We start from the raw sequence: 19503 nt of genomic DNA on the forward strand, positions 1-19503 counted from the left end.
ACGAGACTAAGATGGCATGAGAGAAGCAATACAGAAGCTACCTACACAGAAGAAAAGACTAAAGGAATTAAACAAAGAGATTTCTCTCAGTGGCTTACCTCTGAGGATTGTGACTAACTTTTTCTTTTCTTTTTTGAGACAGAGTTTCGCTCTTGTTGCCCAGGCTGGAGTGCAATGGCGTGATCTTGGCTTACTGCAACCTCCGCCTCCCAGGTTCAAGCTATTCTCCTGCCTCGGCCTCCAGAGTAGCTGGGACTACAGGCATGCTCCACCACGCCCAGCTAATTTTTATATTTTTAGTAGAGGCAAGGTTTCTCCATGTTGGCCAGGCTGGTCTCGAACTCCTGACCTCAGGTGATCCACCTGCCTTGGCCTCCCAAAGTGCTGGGATTACAGGTGTGAGCTACTGCACCCAGCCAACTTTTTTTCTTTTTGCTTGTCTGTGCTTTCTAAATTTTCTACAATGGGTAGATGTTTCTTATGTAAATAGGGGAAATAGTAGCAGTTATATATAAAAGGGATCACATAAGCTTTTTAAGTCCTTGCAGGCAGTGTCTATATTGTATTTATTTTTTCATCCTCCTACCGAGCACAGCACAATGCCTGGCACATAGGAAGGTGCTCAATAAAAGTAAACTAAACAATGAAGTAGTTGGAGATAAGGGTTAGGAGAGGCAGAATGATAGAAGGCCAAGTCCAGCATTTTGTTTTGAAGCAAAGTTCAAGCCTATGTGTCAAAAATCCATTAGTCTTGAAATAAGCCCTTGGAACTGAATTCACCTGCTGTTTCCTTCATAGCATGTAGTGACCACACTCTGACCATATGCCACCCTCCCAGCCAACAGATTCCTCCACAAATTTTATTTGAGCTCCTTCAATGTGTCCAGCCCTGCAAGGGCTCCATAGGGGAAATAGACCCAAGAGAAGAATAAACCAGCGCCCTTTGCCAGAGCAAATATTTTGGTGCTGAATGATTTGGCGAAACCTGAGAACATTCGCTCAGAGGAGGACTGCCTGTCCTCACCAAATGGCACAACATACTATGATGTTATAATATTAGGTTCTTTATCACGGAAACACTGGCATCTGTTTCGGAGGAAGCTCCCTCCCAGATGGTGCATCCCACTGTTTTTGTCGTCTGGAACAGTATGAGGTTTCTCAAATGCCTTTAAGTTTCCAAATCATCCTCCATACAATGGCAGCCTGTTAATTAAGTGGTCCCTTTGTGATTACATTTGATAAATATAAGATGAGAAGGGTTTATTGAGATGTGAAGGAAAGCAACAGGGAGGAGCTCCTCGGAGCAGACAGGCCTTTGTGTGGGCGTCATTCAGTGGGCTTCAAGGGAATCGGGCACAGCTTTGGATGAGCAGAAAAGAGTTTGGGATTCGCACAGACAGAGCCGTCTCTACCCTGTGGACGCCCAGCCATATGCAAACGGTGTATAAGGGGCTTTGTGACGACCTCGCCTCATCCATCTCTTTCCATCAACGGCAGGCAGGGAAACAGAAGCCTTCCACTTCTTTCTGGGAGCTGAGTGACTCGTGCCATTCGCAGATGTGCAGTTGTCAGTTACACTGCCAGGAGCTCTTTTGACTCCAACGGACAAGATTTGGGAAGTGGAGGTCCAAAAAAGGTATCTGCTTTGGAAGCAGTGTTCTGTGTTCTTGGAACAGCAGATGACTGGTGACAATATGTAATTAAATATAAACTCTCGGGCCAAGAATTTGACTCGGAGGGTTGGTGGACTTTCCGGTCTGACTTGTGCAATTTGACCTTCTCCAAAGACCAGGCAACTTTCTCCAAAATACAGCACACCAAGGAAGACTAAAGACACGTAGTTTTCAAGGGAATATAGATCTCCGTCAACTCCCCTCCTGCTGCCAGGCAGAAATAAATCAGCCTCAGGCTACATACAAGGATCTATGATTACCAGATGGCATCTTTGTCTTTCCTTCTGGTTCAACCTTAATTCAATCATTTATGCAACAAATCTATATTAGGCATCTACTAGGAGGAAGGCACATATCTGGGGATGTAGTGGCCTGGCTCGTGCACTCCTGCCCTGGAGGGGCTTACAGTCCAGCAGACACATGACTCTGTGAGCCACTTGGGGGCACAGGATTTGGCTTTGATCTTTACCCTCCCAGCACCTAGCACAGTGCTTGCTGCATACTGGGTGCTCAATAAATGTTTGTTGAATGACTGCATGAATAAATTCTATTTCCCACCCTCTTCTGCAGTTAATATAACTCTGTATCTTTTATATCTTCCTGCTGTCATTAATGCTTATTTTCTGGCTTTGGTTGATATAAAGAACAGCTGTTTCTCAACTTCTGTACCCTAACACTTCATACACTTAGAAATTATTAATAATTCATCTTTTTGCCTTCACTCCTCCAGCTCCCTCTTGTCTTCCCCTGGCATCAGCCTCTGCTCTTGGTCACCTGTAATAAGAAAAATAATTTGTTTTGGCATCTAATGGTCTTTTACAGTTTGCAAAGGTTTTCACTTGTATGATTTCAAGGACTTTTGGAAGAGCCACTAACAAGCCCCAGCATCATCCAGGCTGCACTCTGCCAAATATTAACCCAACCCCAAATTAACACCCCCACCCCCTGCAACTTTTACCTTCAACCTTAAAGTCCAACATCAGCAGATTTAAAGATTCTATCATTAAAATAAGATCCAGACAGTCAGGGCATGGTGGCTCACACTTGTAATCTCAGCACTTTGGGAGGCCGAGGTGGGAGGATCACTTGAGGTCAGGAGTTCAAGACCAGCCTGACCAACATGGTGAAACCCCATCTCTACTAAAAGTACAAAAATTAGCTGTGGGTGGTGGCACAGGCCTGTAATCCAAGCTACTTGGAAGGCTGAGTCATGAGAACCGCTTGAACCCAGGATGTGGAGGTTGCAGTGAGTCAAGATTGCATCACTGCACACCAGCCTGGGCGACAGAGCAAGACTCCATCTCAAAAAAAAAAAGAAAGAAAAATAAGATACAGAGAAAACCTCCTCTAAAACAGTCATCACATTAACCTTGAAAATGTTTTACCCTATAGTATAAATTATACCAGATCCTATGCTGAAAGTGGGTTATAAAAAATAGAAAAGAAAGCTGGGAAACCCACAGGAGAATCCAGGTTTGCTAAACCTGCCCAGCAGCAAATCTTTGACCTTAGTAGAAAAGCTCAACGGTTATATATTTGTATCATTATTATTTCTAGTATTAAAGCTACCACTCCTACTATTACCATTAGTATTGTTTCCACTCTATAAACGCTAGTCCAACAAATGTCCAACAAATTTCAGCTTCTTTCGTGAAATGTAAGCTTGACTGTCAATTATGTTTTCACAGCTATCCACAAACCAAGCAGATCCTTTGGTTTTCATTCCTTTTAAGTGTTAACAGATGTTCTCTTAAAATACTCGCAAGCTGTACCAAAGGGAAAGGTTTAGATGGCCAGTAAATTTAAATAGAATTGGGACTAAGAGGAAAGGATTTCTTTGGGGTTATAAGCACATGAGTGTGTGAGTTATAAGCGCAAATAAGTGTTGTGGTCTAAAGGAGCCACTTACTTCCTTGACTGTCTTTTAACAGTTTTTTCTCCTTCCCAGGGATGGGAAATCCTCAATTCAGCAGCTGATGTCCTAGAATACTTTGTGGAAACTGGTTAAACTCTCTTATGTGTTCACATGATGCGTGAGTAGCATCCTTAACCCTGAGCACTTCCTTCCCATCACAGCCAGGTTGCCCTGGAAGACCCACTTGGGTCTTCACTCCTGAAGCCAGACCCTAGGATGGCTATCTTCATCTCACACCTGCTCCCCCATAGAATAAAGTTGCTAAGAGGCTGCTCCTCTGGTCAGGTGCTCCTGCCTCCTCTCCATGGCCCAGTCTATTCTATTCATGTGGCTCCTGATCTGCTACTTTCTGAATTCTGTGTATTGCTTGACTCTTTGCCCAGTCTGTTTAGGTGTTCTCCCATCCAAATGCTTCTGAGGTACATGCTGCCCCTTTTGTCCGATTTCCCCAGGCCTAGCTTCCTTCCTGATCTCCACAAGCCGTCATGATTGTAGCTCCTGCATAATGAATACAGAGAATACAAAGCTCTTGCTTCCCAGACATTCCCTCGGAATGAGAGAGTGTAGAAGTCTGGCTGCAAATTGCCAGACAGGAAATGGGTCACAACCTGCTGCAAACAAGGCCTTGATCATCCTGGTTATTCCAGTCCATGGCCTGAGCACTTCCTCATGTGATGACAGCTCCATTCAGATCCTCCTTTTGTCTTGATTGGCCCTCCCAGTAAGGAAGAAGACATTGAATGGCAAATGGAAAATCCATAGAGGAGCTGGAATACTCAACTCCTCCCTTCACCCTTGCTTACGGGGAGACATAATTTCCTCCAGAAGCATGGAAGAGAATGTTGTCCAGGATGGCACAGCAAAATTAAGTGGAATGGTAGAGAGTTCCCATATACCTCCTACCCACACACTGCACAGCCTCCCCCACTACCAACACTTTCCACGAGAGTGGTATGTTTATTACAAATGTTGAACCTACGTTGACACATGATTATCACACAAAGTCCATAGTTTACATAAGGGTTCACTCTTGGTGTTGTACATTCTATCTATAGGGTTGGGAAAATATATAATGACATGTATTCAACATTATAAAGTCATACAGAAGAATAGTTTCACTGTCCTAAAAATCCCCTGTGCTCGATCTACTCACTCCTCCCTCCCCACAAACCCCTGGAAACCACTGATCCTTTTGCCGTTTTCATAATATTACTTTTCCCAGAATATCATATCACTGGAATCACACAGTACATAACCCTTTCCGATTGGCTTCTTTCACTTAGGCATTAAGTTTCCTCCATGTCTTTTCATGGCTTGGATATTGGCACTGAATAATATTTCATAGTCTGGATGTACCATAGTTTATCTGTTCACCTGCTGAAGGACATCTTGGTTGCTTCCAAGTTTTGGCAATTATGAATAAAGTTGCTATAAACATCCATGAGGAATGTGTTTTTAAATTACAGTTTTTCTCAATGATGACATCTTAATGAGCAGGGATTAGTTATGACAAACGTGTAGCTCAGTATGTAGAATACATAGCCAAGACTTCCCAAACACCTGTCCTCAAGTAGTCCATAGATAAATCACTCCAGGAGCTTGTGAAGAACATAGATTTTTGAACACCATTCCCAAAGACTGATTCAGGAGGCCTATGAAATCACCAGGCTTAAGAAACAGGCTTAACCTACAAAAGGAAGAAAGCAATGGAAAGTTAAAATCACTCTGTTCGCACCAGAGAGCATCATGCACAATGAAAAGGTTGGAGACTAACATTGAAAACTTGTTTGATGGAGACATTTTGTTCTTCATTGAGCCTCTTGGGGAAATGACATGGTGGCTTAAAGAATTGTTGATATGTGCTATCCTCTCCCATTAAAAGGAGCTAAAAAAGCCCTGGGCACCAAGATGTGAACTATTTCCTTCAGGGTAGAATGGAGCCACTAAAAATAGCCTTGGAAAATAAGGAGTTGTAGAGGCTCAACAAGAAAAACAAATCAGAAATAAATCTGGTACTGAGAAAGAAACGGGGAGAAAGACAAGTTCTCGCAGGCAGTTGAGAGAAAGAAGCTATTAGCTTAGGTACATGAAAGCAGGTATATTTTTCCCACCCACAGGGATGCTGGCTGGCATTCCCACAGAGTAAATCAGTCCCTCTAGAAGGAAGGAAGATGAGTCAGAGAATCAGCCAGGATAGGATAGGTTATGCCAGGGTAACAAACAACCCCCCAAATTTCAGTGGCTTAAAAGCACAAAAGTTTATTTCTTCCTCGTGTTACACATCCAGTGTGGGCTGGTGGGGGCTCTGCTCCTTGTCATCTCTCAGGGACCAGACTGACAGAGGCCTCATTTCCACACATGCTTCTAGGACCCCTGTGGCAGGGGACAGGGGGTGCTGCACGTCCAGCACTGACAATTAAATGCTCAGAAATGATGCATGTCACTTCCACCCCCATATCATTGGCCAATGGTTGATGCATGTCACATGGCCTTGCTTGTGTTTAAGTGGAATAAGAAAGTGAAATCACGTCACATGTCCAGAAGGCAGAGAATGAAAATTGGTGCGAACAGCTCCGTGGCTACTATAGTTAGATAAAGGAGCTGAGGGAGGACGCACGGGAGACAGTGGAGGGGAGGCCCCTTTTGAGCCACTAATTTGCAACTTGAGTTTCATCTCTCTCCTTACCCGTCAAGAGGAACAGGCCCATCCAGAGTTCCTGAGGGTTTCTGGATTCACTTTCTGCCTGAAAGTGAAAGGACAGCATGGTGGTGAACAACCTAGGCAATGGAGTCAGACTGACCTCTGTTTGTATCGGGAAACTACATTTACTCTCTCTGGACCTCGCTTTAGTGGTCTAAGGTGGATGACAATAGTGCCTGTCTCATGGGGTTGTTGTGAGGATTGCTAAGTGAGATCACGCAAGGAAAGAGCTTTAGACCAGAGATGCTCAAACTGGGCTGCAACAGTGAGCCACTTGAGGAGCTTGTTAACATGCATTTCTGATTCAGCAAGTCATAGGTAGGACCTGAGATCCTGCGTTTCTAACAAGCTCCTAGGTAATGCCAATATTGCTGGTCCATGAACCACACTTTAGTAGCAAGGATTTAGAGCAGGCAGTGCCCAGCTATGGTCCATTATATGTATTCTTAAAACTGGATCAAGAGATTCCAACAGTTCTGCTGCCCTCACCCTCAAGGAATGAAAGCTACAACTGCTTGTTGGTAGAGATGCTCATGTCTGTTGCTTCCAGAGATGAATGTTCCAGGGAACCCTCATGGTTAAGGGAGCAGGTGCTGAAGTCAGGAGTGCTGGGTTGTCTCCAAGCCTTGTCACTTCGCAGCCATGTGGCTTGGATGAGAAGCTCTCTGAACTTCCATACTGACATCTGTAAAATGAGCATAATAATGCAGACCCACTGTCCCTCATCTGCAATTCTCTAGTCCAAAGAGCTCTAAAAAAGACAAATTTCTTTATTAAGTTTGGTATGCATTGACTTGGGTGCAAAAGTCAACCTGCATTAACCTGAAGCTATTTATTACTTTTATCCTTCTTTTGTGACTATTTCTATGTTTTACCACAGAAAAGTGAATGTGTTTGATAGCAAAATGCTGCTGCAGATTCTGTTGAGGGTGTGAGACTATGTACAGTACCTACTCCATCTTACCTTCCTAAAAACTAAAAGAAATCCTGAATTCTGAAACACATTTGACCTCAGTGGTTTTGGGGGGAAAAATGTACCTAAAGTGTCTCTTTCTCCAGTAGTTGAAAGGAGTGTGGGGAAAAAATGTATGTAAGACACCTACTACCATACTTAGCACATTGTAAGTGCTCAACAAATAGATGTTATTACTGAAATTATTGTTTCTCCCAGTGCTTCTCATAGAAAGAGAGGAAGGGAATGTGGAAGATGGTGCCTTCAGGTGCTGTAGAGATAGGAGGACAGGACCAAGATTTTCCCTATCTGTTTGAAAGCCCCTCAGTTTGTCTTCTACCTTCTCCTTAAAGAAAGAAAAGAAATATGCAAGGAAATGAACACATGCAGTGAGCATGCACACAGGAAGCCTGGACAAAAGCAAGACTCAGGCCGTGGAAAGAGCTCTTGTCTCTGCCTGCAGAAGCAGCCCAGCAGGAACCCCAGCTTCATAGTCAGCCAAGGACAGCTGGCCTTTTTTGATGTGTCTTTGAATATACTATTGAGGAGTCTCACTCGAGCTAAGGACTCTGAGGGAGGAGATGGGATTTCCATTTCTTACTCTGCCATTCACCTGCTGGGGGAAATCGGGAATGCCTTCATCTCCACAGGGCTCGGTTTTCTGATGTGAAATGGGCCAATAATACAGATCCTGCTGTGACTGCCTTATTGAGGGGGCCGAATAAAAGCGATCACAGATGTGAATGCATTTTGAAAGGGAAAATCTGTGTTTGCAGGTACAGTATAATTATTAATCTGACTACAAGTAGGAGATCAGTGAGAGGACTGACCTCATGCAGGGAATGCTGGTTAGCACGCACTTTAATCACACTTCTGTTGTCAACTCTGATGGCATTGTCATTTGCGCTTGGCTCCCTCACCTTCGCCAGAGCCATTTGTGCTTGTCAATTAGGCCGGTATGACTGGGTTTTCACAAGATGTGAATTAAGTGAGCTGCTCTGGCCCCACCACCGCTGACACACACCCAAATCAAGACTTTGGGATATTGTTTTTTAAGCCAATAAATGACAATGATTAGAAAAAAAAAAATGGGGCACAGCTTCGAGGAGTGTCCCAGGAGGTATCCCTGAATATTCATTCAAGGCTTTTGAGAATCTGCAAGTATATCCTGGAGTGCCAGCAAATGGGCAACTGCCCCAAAGTAGCACTGATGGCTGATTCCAGCATTTTTGCAAGGGACTCCCTTCTTCCTTAATGCCCACCCTACCCTGACTCTGAAGGAGCCAGCCAGAGAGACTTGAAAGAAAGTTCAGTACAAGTGAAAAAAGATACCATGTGCTCCCTCCCAACCCACAACAGATCCCTATAGCCTGAGTTGGGGTTGGGGGGACTTTGAATAGGATGGGAGACTGAAGTCTGGTATAACCTTGAAGGACCATTTAGCATCTGAAATTGAGTATAAATGCCAAAAGTAAGACAGAATAGGGATCCCCTTTTTTAAGAGCCTGCAGATCCCAAATCCTGATTTCCTTCGGGGGAAATCCCAGGCACCTAGCTAGTCCAAGAAAGAAATAATTTCTTAAACACAAAAGTAATAGTAGCCTAAAACAATAGCTAAGAAAGTTACAGTCCAAGAGATGTTTCCTTTCCCTGTAGAACCTCAAGATAATATCTTAACATGTGTCCTTCAGTTGTCTTTCAGAAACTCAACCCCCACTGAACAGATCCAGTGACATGTAGATCTCAGATAAGGAGAAAATAATGACTAAACTTTAACCAGCATTCTTTATTCTAAGTTTCTTCCTGGGGTGGGGGCTTAGAAAAAGTCACACCCCCTAGCCAGTTAACAGTCTTCCACTGACCTCAAATTTTTAAACAAAGTTTTTCTTCCCTAACCAATTACAAATCATAAAGTCTTTAAATGTACCTATGACTTGTAAGCTCTACTTCAACATATCTCACCCTTTTAGGTCCAATGTGTTACCTTCATGCATTAATTTATGATTCATACTGTGACTTCCGCTTTCCTGTAGTTTACCCCTGCCTTTAAAAATCCTTGCCTACAAGCCATCAGGTAGGTCAGGATTTAAACATTCAACAATTTGGACCCCCTCGCTTGGTCCCCTACAATAAAAACCTTTTGTTCCATCACTACAAACCTTGGGGTAGATACCTGGTTTTACTAAGCCAGGAAAGCTGACTCGAGTTTGGTTCCTAACAAAAACAGTACTTGTTAAGCTAAACTGATGAGAAATAAAAGTATGAATCTGTCCAATAAGTCATCCAGGGGCTGGAGGGAGTTAGCAGAGTGTTTGGAAGTGCAGCATTTGGAGAGAAAGAGAAATCCATTTCCTGTCTGTGTCCCTGTTGAGTTCAGTCCACTCAATAAACTGTTTCCACATATTAAGGGCTGGACTCTGGGACCGGTATATGGCTCAGCAGTCAGATGACAGCAGTTATTACCATTATTTTTATCTTAACTTTCACTGAAGGTGGATTTAGACCTTTTAAGTTAATCTACAGAAATACAATATACCTAGTAAATGAGAGAGTGGAGAGACTTCTTATCCTGTTTTTAAATTTTTTTACATTCCTGTCTCCACAGGTGAATTTGGAACCATCTTCAGAATCAGGCTGCCGTGCTGTCTGTCAGTGTATTGTAATTGAGACCTGCAAGGGCTCTTCTCACACCTGGGAACATCATGATGACATTGCATCTGCCACCAGCTCCAGCCCCAGGAAGGTAGCATGTGAGGACAGGTGTGGCTGGTTATCGTCCCGACGCCTGGTTAAGGCATAATAAAAATCAGATGCTGTTGGCCTCCCATCGGAACAGGGTCCCCAAAATGCTCAGAGCCCTCTTCTCATTGTTTTCATTGTTCCTGCCTCAAAATCTTCTTATCCCAGATCTCTTTTCCTCCAGGTCCTGCTCTCTGCTTTCCTAGCCTGTCTGATAAACCAAGCCTTTTGTTGACATAGCTTCAAAAGGCCAGGGGCCCCAATTCAAATCCTTGTTCTTCCATTTACTACCAGGAAGCCTTAGCCAATTATCTTCCTCTCACCTGACTTCTGCTTCCCACCTGTAAAATGGGAATGGTGACAGCTGCCCTATTGACCAGGTGCCACAGTGTTATTCTAGGGTTCATTTGCAGTTGTAGATGTGGGAGGGCTTAGGGAAACTTTAAAGCACCATATAAATGATTATCAAGGATCTCAAGAATGTAATGTCTTCATCTCTTTTGCCCAGATAACACTCTACATGTGAATAGGTTGGACCTCAATGCGTTTCAAAGGTAGAATTCTAGAAATATGACAGGGTCAGTGTGAAACACATTTTTGACAAACCCCAATCTGTCCCAGTAACTGATTAAAGATGCAGTTGGGCTTTTGACTAAAATCCCTATAGACATAGTATTTGATCTAGCCCATTCAGGGTCTGCCCAAAATTTACTGTTAAGAAAAAAAAAAAAAAAAAAACTATCAAAATAGGAGGTTTCTTTGGAACTTTCTCCCTCTTACGAAAACAGTCCCCAGGCTGGGCACTGTCGGTGCCTCTAAAACAGTCAATATTGTGGCTCAGCCCTGCCCTCCTGTTGAGTAAGGATTGTATCTATCGGATGTCCCTTGCCAGTCTCCTTGATTGCTGGTCTGGTCGGATTCACCTGTGCGGTACCCTGCACTGGCCCAGAATCTTCCAAGAGGAAGCCTTTGTCCTCAGGGCTGACAAGCAGGACAAGGGCTCGCAAGCCAAAAAAAAACATTTCCATGGGCCCCCAAGAAATAACATCCAAGTCCAGTTGTGGCTCCAGACTGAATCGAGCAATTAAATCCACATTTGCCCCTGCCCAAAACCTCAGAAATGTTAACATCTTACACGTGTCAAAAGGGTTATTTATGAAACTATTTGCTTGTCAACCCCAGGAGGACATTCTGTACTTTTTCCCTGGAATACTGTATATTTACGAGCCATGGCTCAAAAACTAACTTTGGCACGAATATTTATCCAAGAAACATTCTATCAACCCCTTGCAAAGCACAGCCTGCGCTCAGTCACTAGCGCGTGGTAGCTGGGCCGGGTCCTGGTACAGAGCTGGTCTATGGCTCACTGCCTCAGGGAATGAATTCCAGATGTGTGCTTCTTCAGGGGTAGGATTGCAATTTCAGATAAGAAGCTTGCTTTTTTTTTTTTCCTTACTTTTTCATTTTTTTTTTTTAACTTCCATTCCCAATCTAGAAGCATGCTCAAATAATTAGCCTTGATTGTGTGGAGCATGCAGCCTATTTGTCGTCTCCTGCATTAGATATTTGATGTGTTATCACCCTCCTCTCTGACCGCGTAAAGTCCCTCAGTTTGCAGAGTTAAGCTTCTGATGTCCCTGTTTTAGGATCCGGTTGTCTATTGCTAGCATGTGACACACAGAGAATCACTTAGTGGGAGAGCAGAAGGCCTAGTGCCATGTGAATAGGCTCTAGTCTGAGACAGTAAAATACCTGCCAGGAACTGTTGCCATCAGACTTCCCTAGGAACTGGTGTACCTCCAACATGGCCCTGCCATCAGCTTCATCAGCCAATAGAGTCTTCTGCTGACAGGGGCCCCAAGCCCAGCCATCATCATAGCAGTTTCCTTGCTTTCCCATGAGTTTGGCCAATCAACTTACAATCCATTTTTCTGCTCTCTTCAGGGTTGAAGGGCCCAAGGCAGGAGCAGTCTCTGAGTGTGTGTATGCTGTCCAGTGACAGGTAAAAGGAGACAAGGACATGTATATGGGGACCTAGAGAGACAGAAAGATCAGAGTAGCAGAGAGATCTTGACACTCAGAGACATGACTGTGGGATTGATTCTTATGCAACCTCTGTAACATTTTTCTACAGCTGAGATGCCTATTTATTCTTAAGTCTCTTGAACCTTGATTAAAGACCTATTCCTAAATGTCTTGGTCCACAGCATTTTTAGAGATAAAATAAAATCCCTTTAGCTAATTTTTCTTTATCATGCCATATGGTAGTATACTAAAATATTATTATCATTGTTGCTGTTTATTAAATATTTGGCATTTGGTATACTCTATCTGTGGTTCTTAAAAACTGCAAAGGTTTTATCATCCCTAATTTACAGGTTTAAAAATGCCAAGGCAGGGAGAGGTTATGCAGTTTTCCAACAGTCACAAAGATGATTGTAAGGGAGCTGGTATTTGAACCCAGAATTTACTGGTTCTTTCACGTGACAGAAAAGAACTAAGAAGTTGAAGGAAGGAAAGGGGGTGAAAGTTGAAGTATAAAATAGAACCATCAACTCTTGAGAGTTTGATATTGTCTTCCCCGAGCTGCCCTTCCAGCCTCAGTCGACCTTCCCGAGTGAGGCACACCATCTGAAGGTCATGTCCCTGTAAGGAGGCTCCAGTGTGCACATCCAAGAGGGCTGAGGGCGGGAGGTCTCTGTGGGGGAGGCTTCCATGTCCTCCTTAGGCTTTTTGGCAGTGGAGACACCAGCAGATCCAGCAGGGGGTTATTTGGGGCCAAGTCAAGAATCTAAAATTCCTGAAAGCTTCTGGGGCTGGTCACTGGGACTCAAACTCCCCTGAAGCCCTCTCCTAACCAAGATCAGGGCACAGAACCAAGTTGTCTCTGTACTCATTCCCCTCCCGCCCAAAGCAGACACCTTCTTGGCAGGGAGCACTGCCTCCTGAAAAAGAAAGGTCCATGGAGCCTCGGGCCACCGTTCAGGGTCAGGAGGCTATGGGAGGTCTCCCCAGGGGTGTAAGGGCAGCCCAGGCTATAAACCCCAGACCTGGGTGTGGGCACAGAGCCAGCAGACTCACCTAAGGAGCAGGGACAACAGGAGAAAGGACTGCTTGAAGAAAGACCTTGGGCAGCCTTAGACCTCTCTGGGGAATGGGGCGTCATCCAAATACAGTTTGTTTCATGGAGTCACCAGAACTGCATTTCTGAGTCTCTACATCCTTATGAGTTTTAACAGAGATGTAAGATTGTATCATAAAAGCCCCATCCTTAAAGTAAAGCCCACTCTGTTTCTTATCCTTATTCTGCTGATGTGTTAACTTGACCATGCCTCTGGGCCCCCCGCCTTTGTCCTCTTCCCTGAACAATGGAAGGAATACTTTATTCCCCTGTATCAGAGGGTAGAACTTGTGGATTTGAGCTCTTCATTCAGAGAGGTCCCTTTACTTCTTGGATGAGTTACTTCATCTTGGTTTCCTCATCCTTAAAATGGGAATAATGACATACCTACTCCATAAAGATGTTGTGAGAATAAACCACAACATGAATATAAAGAGATTTGGTTCTTGGCACATAAAAAGTGCTCAATAACTCTGAGCTGTTTTTTAAAAATTAATTTAACTTCCTGGAGAAAAAAATAAAACCATGGTAATGGCAACATGCTTGGACACTGTTAACTAAAGTGAGGGATTATTAATCTCTATATACAGATAGGTAAATTAAGTTCAGAAATGTTATCAGATTTGGCTAAGTTGAATAACTAGACATTGTGGTTTGGGAAGTGATCTCCCATCTGAGATGATAAGAAAACTGCTCCCAGGTTGACCTTATTACAGGAAAGTCTGTTTGCTGGGGAGGAAGGCGGGCAGGTGGAAGGGCTCAAGAAAAGGAGTGATGCACTAGATTAGGGCCAATGACAGTGTTGGTGCCTTTAGACCTTGAAGGAGGATGAGGCCTCCAAAATATGTCTTTGCCAGGCACCCAATGGCCCACACTTGCTCAAGCCGCCACCTGAAAAAAGAGTGACTGCTACAAGTTGGAAGGATGAGTTTTCCAGATTTGAACTGCATCCTAGCCAATGTGGGCTAGTGGGAAGAGCAAATATATGGAAGGTAAAGAATCCTAAGTTCTTAGTCGCTACCTTGCTGACTTTGGACAACTTACTTTGGGAACCTCTGTGAGCCTCGGTTTCCCCAGGCTCTAAGATGTGGAAAACAAATGTCCATATTTCAGGTTTGTTATAAGGATTACAAGATATAAGTACTAAGCACTTAATAAGTTAAGCACCTACCTTACTTTTTTTTTAATGAGAAAATTTTTTTTATTTTTCCATAAGTTATCGGGGTAGAGGTGGTATTTGGTTACATGAGTAAGTTATTTAGTTGTGATTTGTGAGATTTTGGTGTACCCATCGCCCAAGCAGTATACACTGCACCATATTTGTAGTCTGCTATCCCTCGCCCCCCTCCCACTCTTCCCCGCAAGTCCCCAAAGTCCATTGCATTATTCTTATGCCTTTATGTCCTCTTATCTTAGCTCCCACATAGAAGTGAGAACATACAATATTTGGTTTTCCATTCCTGAGTTACTTCACTTAGAATAACAGTCTCCAGTCTTATCTAGGTCACTGCAAATGCTGTTAATTCATTCCTTTTTATGGTTGCATAGTATTCCATTGTATACATGTCACCTATGTTACTTCTTCTTGCTCACTTTAGTTAAGTGGGTATTGGACAAATTCTCTAAAATAGGAGAGCCCTCCACCTTTATTAACACCCTGATGGCTGAGCACTAAATAGAGACACAGGAGCCACATCTAGTCAAGAGAGCAGTGTGAACTGGGGTGGAAGCCCTGCCCTTTCAACATTAGAAATGTCAGACTGATATTATTTTTAATTTTTAAGAAAATTTGTTGGCCTTATTGAAAAATCAAGAGAGAACCTTCAGGTGCCAGAAACGAAAAAAGAAGACAAAACTTTTTGGATGTGGCACATCTCAGAGGGGAGGCAAATCCCAGCCTTGGGTCTGCCTCCGTCACCGTGGAGGCCCATGCCTGCCCAGAACGATGACCAGGCAACTACGCAGAACCTTCAATCAAGAAATAGTCATTATGGCTGTAGTGCTACTCTTATAGATACAAGAAAGAGGACTCGTACACTGTAGAAAGATTAAGTCTTAAGTATCCGGAAAATTCCATTACCCCGAATCCCATACTCTGCTGCTTTCTTTTACTCCAGGTTTTACCGTGTATATCAGGAAAGGATTTTACTGACTTTTCCCTTTATCCATAATCGTGCAGGGTGTTCAGCCATTTTTCTTTTCTACATTGTTCTGCTTCTTTGAAGGGGATGGGAGACCCTCTCCAGGCATGAATGAAATAATCCAACTATGATTTCAAGGGACCAGGAGCTTCTTTCTGAAGCACCACTAAATTCGGGGGTAAAAGTGGACACTAGGGTTGTTGGTGTGGAAAGCATAAGTGAGAGTTAGAGAAGGAAGGAGGAAGGGGATCGGATAACAGTTTGGTGTGTAAAGAGGGTTGTTTAAAAGAAACAAGGGCCCGGGTCAGAGGAGCAGAGGAGGATGCAGAAAAGGGCTCCATTTAAGCCATGCTGGATTAACCATCCCTTATAGGAACTGAGGACAGAATGGTGTGCGCTGAACCCAGAAAGGAAGAAAATTAGAGTTAGCAAAAGCTCTGCACCTGCCAGGAAGTATATGATAATCAGGGCCATAGGATTTAAGATACTAAAGAGCAACCCACTCCTTGAAACATATTCCTACAAAGAAGACTGCAAAAGCTTTCTAACAGGAATGTCGTTTTGAGATTTGTGAAAATGCCCCCACCTTAAATCTCCAGCTGACAAAGAAATTTCCAAGTCACTGATGTTGAGCGCAATAATAAAAATGAAATAAAATACATCTTTGAATCCTGGCCTTACCTCTTACTAACAGCATGGCCCAAGCACATCACTTCTTATTTCTGAATCTGAATGTTTTCACCTATAAAATAGTACCCACTTCATTAGGAACATAGTGGGAATTAAATGAAAGAATGTATCGCAGTATTTATTAAGTACAGAGGTGGTTCATCATAAGCCCTAGATACACGGCTGTGGTTGTGACTAGGATTATTAAGGCTAGTTTATTATTAAGGGCTGTTTACCCAAGATGCTAATCAGCTTTTCTGTGGCCTTAGCAGGCTTTCCTCTGCAAATCTGAGCTTGTAAATATAGTGATCAAGTGTGTATGAGCTCTGGCTGTAGAGTTTAAGATTAGCTACAGACAGCTTGAGATTGAACCCCAGATCTGCTATCTACCAAGGAGTGAGTTGGGACATATTATATAATGGCACTGAGCCTCATTTTTTCAATCTATGAAATGGAATGATGACAGTACTTACCTTATAGCAAACACAAAACATTGTGATTATTGATTTTAAGAAGGCAATTCTGAGATTGCGGGTGTATTCTCCCTAGGTCAGACCCAAGGGGTTACCCCTTTCCTGCTGTCCTTTGTACCTTTCCTCCCTTCCTGTTATGTTTATGGTTCCTTTCCCCCTATTGGAAAGTAGCACAATGAGGGTTCCACACCCATGAAAGTCACATTTATATTAGGGACCCCATGCTGGCAACTTTCAGGTTCTAATATTGAAACTGCACTGCCATGGTTGCTGCCTCAGAATCATCACAAAATTCCTCATTGTCACAGGGGGCTGCCCAAATATCGGCAGCTAAAATCATAATTAATGTTATTAGGGGCAACAACAAGAAGGCAGGGCCGGGGCGGGGGCTACACAATTACCCAATAATAAAATCAACCTCCAGTAAACAATCCTTGCTAATTGTTCAGAAAAGAAAAGCTTCCATCTCCCCTCCCACTTCCCATTCCTTCTGAAATCCCTTTCAGAAAAACAGAGACATAAGTATAGATTAGAGCTCAAATAAATGGCAAGTGAGTCAAAATATTTAAAAGGAAAGAATCTCTGATTCATATGCCACTGATTATAGCTTCTAATTGCTCCTTTCACGCTGAATGGGCTTCCTGGGTAAGACTGGGAAATCAAGCGGGCCCCAGTGCAGCAGCCAGGTGTGGGGTTCTCCCTCACATGACTGTGCTATGCCAGCACCGACACTCAACAATGGAGCACCAGAGGCCAAGAAGGAGCTGTGAGCATGTCCCAGGAGATGTTTGGGGCACTAGAATACTGAAGCCAGGGAACAGGGAAGTTGGGCTGCATCGTAGTTTGGAACCTAGATTGTAAGGGAGAATAGACCTGATATTAATCCACTACTTCCTGTGTGGTCTTAGACAAATGACTGAATCCTCTCTAAGGCCCAGTCTCCCCATCTATGAAATTTCGTAGGACTAATGACAGAATTAAATTAAAGTGTGGATATACACCTCACAGCACAGGGCCTGGCACCCATTAGAGGCTCTACAATTTAGCCATTCAACATGTGTTTAGCCAAAAAGAATGACTTGATACTTGTAATGGAAATCTCAGGACCCGAGGGGGCAGGCATTTGCCCAAGGTTACTCATTCAGTTATTAGAACTCAGGGGTCCCAACTCCCAGGCCAGTATTATTTCCCTGGCTGGTACAATTTAATCACTCTTCCAACTCTTGGCCCAGCCCACCCCTGGAGCATCATGCTCCTTTAGAACTGGATGATCTCAGGGACACCCTGAGACCGCAGGTGCCCCCACAGGCTTCCCTAATGGATTCTCCCTTCTAAACTGAAGTTCTCCATTCTCTCTAGGTTAGGCAACAGGGCAGAAAGGGATCAACAATTCCTGAATTCTCTTATGTACCAAATACTGTCCTTGGCATGTTAAATATATTCATCTCCTTGTTTATTCTTCCTAACTTCCCTGTGAAGTATTTGTGTTCCCAATCTGCAGGTGAAAAAAACTGAGGGTATTCAGGATTGCATTGTGTCTTCTGAAGCCCATCTGTTGAAGTCTTAACCCCCTAGAACCACAGAACGTGACCTGAGTTGTAAATAGGATCATTGCAGGCATGATTGGGTTAAGTAATATGAGGTAATGAGGGTAGGCCCTAATCCATTATAACTGGTGTCATTATAAAAAGAGGAAATTTGGACACAGAGGGGTGCCCAAGGGAGAATGCCATGTGAAGATGAAGACAGACTTTGGGGGTGATGTGACTACAAGCCTAGGAACATCAGGATTGCCAGCAAATCACTAGAAGCTAGGGAGAGGCCTGGAACAGATTCTTCAACACAGCCCTCAGAGGGAGCCAACTCTGCCAGCACCTTGATCCAGCCTCTAGAACTGGGAGATAATAAAGTTCTGTGGTTTAAGCCACCAGTATGTGGTACTTTGTTATGGCAGCCCTAGCAAACTAATGCAATAACTATGGACACACACACAGCCACTCAGTTATTCAAGCCAGAAACCTGGGAGTTATTATTGATTCCTTGCTCTCTTATTCCTCAATCTAATCCATGGCCAAATCCTACTGATGCTTTTCCTTCTTGGTATGTCTCAAATACATCACCTCTTTCCATCTCCATCGCCACCGTCATGGTCCGCATGGTCCGAGCCCCCATCATCTCTCTGCTAGGTCAGCACAAACATGTTGAATCAGGCTTCCCTGACTCTTGGCCTAGCCCAGCGTGGATCCATTCTCTTACAAACGCCAGGGTAATCTTCATCAAATAAATCAGATCGCATTACTCCCCCTGCTTAAAAACCTTCCAAAGGCTCCCCTGTCCTCTTGGGATGAAACCGAAACTCTTTGCCAAGGCTAGCAATCCTAGTCTCTATGCCAACCCTACCTCACTTTATCACTGACTTATGTGCTTCATCCACACTCACTTATTTTGGTTATTCAGGCTGGATGGATCAAGCTCCTGGCTACCTCATGATCTTTACACATGCTGGTTCTTATGCTTGGAATGCTTCTCCATCCACCTTCCACCCATATTTTCCCTCAGCTAACTCCAGTGTAGCCTTCAGCTCTCAACCTCAATGATTCCTTGAAGAGGCCTTTCCTGGCCACAACCACACTCTAAGTGATTTCTACCTTGTTATTCTCTGACTGGGCACCATGTTCTTTTTTCTTCAAAGACCTGATGATAGTTTGATATCAAAAAATTATTTAATATAAAGACTTCTGTCATGAGTGGCACAAGGTCAGACATAACCAGGTCCATACATATTTGTGTCTTTCCACAAGGTCAGTTTTTTTGTTTTGTTTTGTTTTTGGGTTTTTTTGGAGATGGAGTCTCACTCTATCATCCAGGCTGGAGTGCAGTGGTGCGATCTCGGCTCACCAAAACCTCCGCCTCCCGGGTTCAAGTGATTCTCCTGCCTCAGCCTCCCAAGTAGCTGGGATTACAGGCTAATTTTTGCATTTTTGTAGAGACGACGTTGTACCACGTTGGCCAGGCTGGTCTTGATCTCCTGGCCTCAAGTGATACACCTGCCTCGGCCTCCCAAAGTGCTAGAATTACAGGCGTGAGCCACAGCACCCAGCCAAGGTCAGACTTTTATT

At 43.7% G+C, this 19503-nt stretch overlaps 1 long non-coding RNA gene across 1 annotated transcript in view; it reads right to left on the reverse strand.

Moving 5' to 3' along the window:
* Positions 1-435: 435 nt before the first annotated feature.
* LOC130541553 (uncharacterized) overlaps positions 436-19503 on the reverse strand; it is a 94680-nt gene continuing 75612 nt past the window's right edge. Inside the window, exon 3 of the long non-coding RNA XR_008955623.1 lies at positions 436-2447. This is a non-coding gene — a long non-coding RNA (uncharacterized LOC130541553). The remainder of the gene's footprint in view (positions 2448-19503) is intronic.

The sequence above is a fragment of the Pan paniscus genome, chromosome 4 (genome assembly GCF_029289425.2).
Source record: "Pan paniscus chromosome 4, NHGRI_mPanPan1-v2.0_pri, whole genome shotgun sequence".
NCBI lineage: Eukaryota > Metazoa > Chordata > Mammalia > Primates > Hominidae > Pan > Pan paniscus.